At 46.0% G+C, this 6,540-nt stretch overlaps 1 long non-coding RNA gene across 1 annotated transcript; it reads right to left on the reverse strand.

Annotated features, from left to right (window-relative positions):
- Positions 1 to 250: 250 nt before the first annotated feature.
- On the reverse strand, positions 251 to 939 carry LOC308392341. The gene is made up of 3 exons (XR_013970799.1): positions 667 to 939; positions 455 to 572; positions 251 to 365 (listed from the first exon to the last, which is right to left on the reverse strand). It is a non-coding gene; the product is annotated as an uncharacterized lncRNA (long non-coding RNA).
- Between the last annotated feature and the right edge of the window lie 5,601 nt (positions 940 to 6,540).

Below are 6,540 nucleotides of genomic sequence, written 5' to 3' on the forward strand. Positions count from 1 at the left end.
TGTGCAGGGGTTTTCTTCTTCTTCTGTTCGTTTAATGGCAGTGTAGTCCCCAGTGTACGAGGATACCGCCACCTGCTGACTGAGCGAATGAACCCTATTTTAAACTGAATTAGCGTCATTACAAACGTGTGTTAAATTAGATTTTGTTAGGTTAGCTGGATTACACAGATGGATTACGTGGCAGAAACACACACGGACGCAGAATAGTTGGTGATGCAAGTTTTATATATACACAAGTAAGGGGAAATATTTACAAGGGAAAGGGGCTATATACAGTGATAAATAAAAATGTGCCAGCAGGAAAACACCGAGGCGATGAGATGGAGCCGAAGCATACAGGTAGGTAGCAGACGCACCGGAGCTACCTGACAACAGGGAACAAAACAGGGTTTATGGCATACCGTTGATAGCCGAACGTTAAACACAAGTGGACGGAGAGAGTTGGAGAGCTTACTTGACCACCCAAACCACAGCCGCTGCGGTGATCGCCGCCTGATGGTACGTAGCACTCCGTCGCGGATCCAGAATAGCCAACACAAAATCCTAGGTAGGCGGGCAGGTGATGGAACAGGCTAAGACAAAGAAAAGTAGGCGAAACGTGGATCCTTTAAAACATACAGCTCCACAGCGTAAAATCAACAGATGCAGCCTGTGCTAACTCGTTACCACTTGTGACAGCGATAATACTCCGACACCAGACGTCCGTGACTCTGCTCCCTAAAAGCGCTCACTGATGACGTCCGATGCGTCGGAGGTGTGTTGGAATGCCATCAAGCCCCGCCTCGCCTACCTATAACCAAAAGGAAAACAAAACCCAAACAACAACAGTACACCTACCCACCACCTCCTAACAGATTTAGTGATAATCGAGTGTGTTTATGCTTGTCTGTGTGGAGAGGATTGTTGGAAAAGTGATCATAATGTCCGCTATCACTGTCAATTGCCAGTAAACACTTCATCTGGCTGCTGAATCTTCACGTGACATATTATAAAGTCTGTATTACTGACTCTGTCATTAGGCACCATTCTTCTTATTTTGCGGCGCTGTTGTTCAATCGGGGAACGCTCTCTGTTGAGGAGAAAAGCAAAAATTTGTTGCGGATACGGATTATCCATTGTTTAAATGTCCCGGTAGTCAAAAAGGAGGCAGAGCTGTTGAGAAATGCTAGGAGCTAACTGGGCGCTAACCGTATCATTCAAATATATTGAATGTCGCAATGTTGGCAAAGAGAGGAAGTGATGTAAGATTTGCGCATGCGGGGTACAGATCGGGTTTCCGGTACGGCGTTTGGAACTATTTGGGTTTTCATGTGACGTATGACCCTGAAGGTAAGCGCGTCATGGACAAAAGTAAAACAGTATGTATGATGTGCCACGCAATGCTCAATTATATTGGTGGGAATTAGTGCGTTAGCGCAGTTAGCTCGTTAACGTGTTGGCCGTCCAGCCCCACGCAATGGGCGATCCGTGGTAGCTCGTTAACGGAGATTTGCCGTGTTGTGGCGTGACGTTATTTCAACGAGATTAACGCTGACAGCACTAGTCGGAACACAACGAATATGACTGCACATTTACGCCGACATCATCCTAGTGCAAAGACAAGTGGAAGCAGACAAAAACAATAAGCACGCATGCTACAAACTTTACCCGAGTCATTTAGACAGCCGTTAGCACATGATTCTCCTTATGGGACCTGATATGTTTAATATGCTGCTGAGAATATAGCCCAGATGAAGCGTATAGTATAGCTTTTATTTTGGAAAGAGCCATTTCTCTGTAATAAACTCTCTTTTCCAAAGATGAGTGATTCCTCAATCAGATAGATTTATTTATTTTTATTACTTTGTTGTTTCAGCAACATTAAATTTAAAAACTGTACTTTTGAGTTAAAATATATATTTATAATTTTAATAAATGACAAATTAAAAAGGCATGAACATTTTTTTTGTATCGAAAAAATATCAAACCGTGACACCAAAGTATCGAACCGAACCGAACCGCGAATTTTGTGTATCGTTGCACCCCTAGCAATGAACCCAGATGCTGTCGCTTATAATGTAGATTGATCAGTCTGCGACAGGGAAATAGGAGTGTGACTGGTTACTCTGTGGACTGCTGGATTTTGGCAGATGAGGCTGGTTAACAGGAAAAAGCTTTCCTTTGAGTTTTTTTTAAAAGTTACACGAGAGATAAATTAGCTGCTAAGAGACCTGCCTCATTCTCTTGACTCACTTGTTTCTAGGATGGATGACTACATTTGCAAGTGTCGTTATAGTCTAAACTCCCATGAGGCCCATCTCTGTTCTGTTTCCGCTTGTAGAGGGGTAATCCTCTAGAAGAAACGAGGAGAAGAGGAATAGTTGGCAGTGATGCTAAAGCTGAACCCATTCAACTAGAAAAATTCACCTGCTCTGGAAGAAAAGTGAAAAAGAATTGAGGTTGGCGAATTTTTGTATTGTGATATTCATTTCTGTCCCTGTGACCAAAAGACCCAGCAGCCAAGGTGGGGATGCTGGTGGGAAAGATTTCATCTGAGTCAGTCCTACCAAGTATTATGATCACTGCTAAAATCTTTTGTGAAAGGAATACTGTCTCTTCAAGCATTTGTAGACTCTGGGGGACAGCAAAGTTTCCTGGCTAACGAGCTCACTAAGCAATTTGGCACCCCAACTTTTGGAAAGGAGCCTGTTCAAGTCACAACTTGGCAACACTCTCACCAATATCACTCACTGGACATACCCAGTGTCTCTAATCTTTTTTTGAAATCCCTGTGTAGATCAGTCTGTACATTTCTGATGACCACTTCTTCACTGGCTTGCGTACCCAACTGCACCTCGTGCATACCTGATCTGGTACGTCTGCGTGAGTGGGTGCAAGCGTTGGGGCCAGACTAGGGGCTAAACGTGGGGTCTCTGGAGTGGAGACACCAACGCACTGGGATGGCAGCCCCTCAGTGTCCGCAGTGGGTGGTGGAAGGGGTTCTGGCGTAGCCTGTGGAGATGGTTCGAGGTGGAGATGGCGGCGGTTCTATCGCAGCACCGCACCTGGGGTGTGGCGATGAGATAAGACCTTGGAGTGACACTCTCCTTGGAGGCAATGGCAGGTGTTGCCCAAGTCTTCTCCTAGTCAAGCTTAGTAAGGACAGCATCCCCTGGATGGAGTGGAGGTAGGGGCTTAGTACCATGGCGGTGGTCGTAGTAGAACGCCTGCTTGGCCTTCTGACTAGTGTACCTTCGTTTAACCTCTCTTTTGTTAGACCATTTGGGTTGAAGATTCTTCTCCAAGGTGGGCAGTTTTGTCCTGATCTTCCTCCACATAATGAGTTCCACTGGGCCGAAGCCTGTAGTGGTACAGGGAGTAGACCTATAGCACATTAGTGCTATCAGTAGGTCATCGTGCCGGAGGATTTTCTTTGCAGTCTGTACTGCCCTTTCCACATGACCATTTCCCTGCGGGTGGTGGGGACTAGATGTTATGTGGGCGAAATCCATCGCTCTCGTGAAGGCCTGGAACTCAGAGCTGGAGAACTGAGGGACATTGTCACTTACCACCTCGTCAGGGATCCCAAACCTAGCAAAGGTTGACTTCAGTTTCTGAACAACCTGACCGCTGGTCGTGGATGGTAGGTGCAGTATTTCCAGAAAACGTGAGTAGTAGTCCGACACAACAAGGTAATTATTCTGGTTGTGTTCACAGAGATCCAGGGCTATCCTTTGCCATGGACGATCCGGCAAAGGTGTGGAGATGAGCCACTCCCTTGTCTGTGTTGGCTTCTGTGCCAGACAGGTGTGGCACTGCAGCACTGCGTTCTTTAGCTCAGTGGAGAGCCCCGGCCACCAAACAGATGAATTAGTCCTATCCCTGCACTTGGTGAGGCCTTGGTGCCCGTCATGTAGTTTGTTTAGAATGGCTGTTCTTTGTGACTTTGGAATGACAATCCTGCAGCCTCGTATGACCAGGCCGTTGGCCTCTGATAGCTCATTCTTCATTTTCATGTACACTTTGATGTTTGGTGGCACACTAGCTCCATATGCAGGCCAACCACTGCGTATGTATGTGATGACAGTCTGTAGTTCAACATCAGTTGCAGTGGCTGCTTTAATGCTTTCCATTCGGCTTGGGGATGCTGGAATGCCCGGTAACACAGTGGCTATATAGCAGTCCACTTCACTGTGAGTGCTAGTGTCATCCTCAGCCCAAGTCTGTGGACTCCGTGATAACGTATCGGTGATGACAAGCGTTTTGCCAGGGACATAGACGGCCTCCGGCTTGTACCTCATGAGCTGCATCAGGAGGAGTTGACACCTCAATGGAACATTGTCAAGGTCCCAGCTCTTGACCAGGGGCACCAAAGGTCTATGGTCGGTCTCAAGACTGAAGCCATCTAAGCCACATAGATACTTGTCAAACTTCTTGCAGGCCCACACACTAGCCAAACACTCCTTTTCGATTTGTGCGTAGCCTGTTTCAGCCTGCATGAGGGGTCTAGAGCAGTAGGCAACCGGTTTCCACTCTGCGCCATGAAGCTGAAGCAGCACAGCCCCAAGCTCGTAGCTACTGGCATCAGTGGATACACCTGTGGGTCTGTTGGCGTCATATAAGGCAAGAATAGGTGCTGATGTAAGCACTCTCTTGATGTTCTCGAAGGCTGCCTGCTGTGGGTGGCCCCAGGTCCAAATCTTTTTGCTTTTAAGCAACTCGTACAATGGCTGGCATACTGTGGCAAGAGCAGGAATATATCTGCCCAGGTAATTAACCATTCCTAGGATCCATTTGAGGTCTTGCACATTTTCTGGTGATAGCAGCTGAAGAATGGCTTTCACTTTTTCAGGGTCTGGCCTGACCCCAGAATAGTTGATCAGGTGCCCTTGGAAGCGAAGCTGGCTCTGTCAGCTCTGTGGCCCCATAGACCAGGATGTCATCCATAAAGACCTCTACACCCTCAAGCCCCTCCAACATCTTTCGCTGAAAGATCTCGTGTGCACTTGTTATCCCAAAGGGCAGCCTCTTAAAGCAATACCTGCCAAACGGGTGATGAATGTTGTTAGTCTGCAAGTCTCGTGGTGCAGTGGGATCTGCCAAAATCCACTGGCTGCATCCAGCGAGGAGAAGACCGTTGCCCCACATTGTTTCCTCAGGGGTAGGCAAGATGTAGCGCTCTCTTTTGACAGACTTATTCAGTTTTGTCAAATCGAAGTGCTGTTTCCAGTCGGGCCATTCCGTTGGCTTATCGAAGGGGAAGCTTGTCGAGGGATTAAATTTAGCCATTCTGTTGTTTCCTCCCTTATGGCGTTATTCCAGCGATGGTCCGGGTTACTTCTGACACCATGTAGAATGACCCCTCGGTAGCTTTCCTTATAACACTGCTTTATTGAACGTATGTTCAGCATCAGTTTTAATGGCACAACAACGGGTGCGACAGCTAGGAGTAAAAACTGCCACTTGGCAGCCCTGCCGCAAAGCATATCAGATGGCGTAAAGCTGCAGTACCTACCCACTCAACACAGGCATTAACATAACCCAGACAGTCCTCGCACATATTTTTAACACATTACTTGCCACCAACATTGTTATGAAGTGACAGGGAAAGGGAGGGAGACTTTGAAAACGTATTTACAGACAGTAACCAACAAATCCTGCGTAATATATATAGATTTAATATCTCTGTGGCCCATTCCGGTCTGACAGATGGAATTATACTGGCAAAGACGAGGTCAACCTTCTAAGCATGAAAGACTCTACAAGTTCATCTTAAGTTTATGTGAATGTTTCCTATTGTATTAGTTGGTTCAGCTGAGATGATTTGATCTTCTGCAAATAATCAAGTCAGAAGAGTGCTAGACATCTGGTATGACAGCTTATAACCAGTAACCATCTTCTCATCTCTCCTCAGTTATTAGATTCTGCCCTGTCTATTTGTACAAAGTGTCTCAAAGAACAATTACTGCAGCAGGTAGCATGTGGCACATTTTTATTGCTTCATGTACTATTAATGATAAAGCTTGCATATGCTACTTTTAGCATGCAGGTGAAGAATATTGCAGCAGTCACCACTGGCTGACCTTACTCTGTCCTTTGAGCCTCTTGATTCTCCATAGATTAAACTGAATTAATGCAACAAACAGCCACAGGACATCCAGGCAAACATTCCCTGGAGATATGCATTCTGAGCTGCAGCTTGGAGAACTTCCAGTGACTTCATGAGGAAGAAATGCCTATTTGTCCAGGAGTTTCCAGAGGGAACAATGATATCAGAGCACCCACAGTGTACAGGGATTTCCTGTTGTACCCAAAGAACTTTCATCAGTGGTTTGAAACACACACCACCTTGAATGAAAGGTGTGCACTTTTTATCATGTGAATACAATCTGTGGTTGTATTTTCATTCAGGCATGAATAATATGTATTCTACAAGTGTGCCCACCCATTTATCCCTGTGCAGGTGCAGGCCTATGGGTGTAGATGGGAAACACTCAAACTTTCCTTCTCTCTCTGTCTGAGGATGTGTTTTTTCATTCCAGTGTTTAGATTTAATTTAAT

Source organism: Rhamphochromis sp. 'chilingali', assembly GCF_963969265.1.
Source record: "Rhamphochromis sp. 'chilingali' genome assembly, chromosome: 2".
In the NCBI taxonomy this organism is placed as follows: Eukaryota; Metazoa; Chordata; class Actinopteri; order Cichliformes; family Cichlidae; genus Rhamphochromis; species Rhamphochromis sp. 'chilingali'.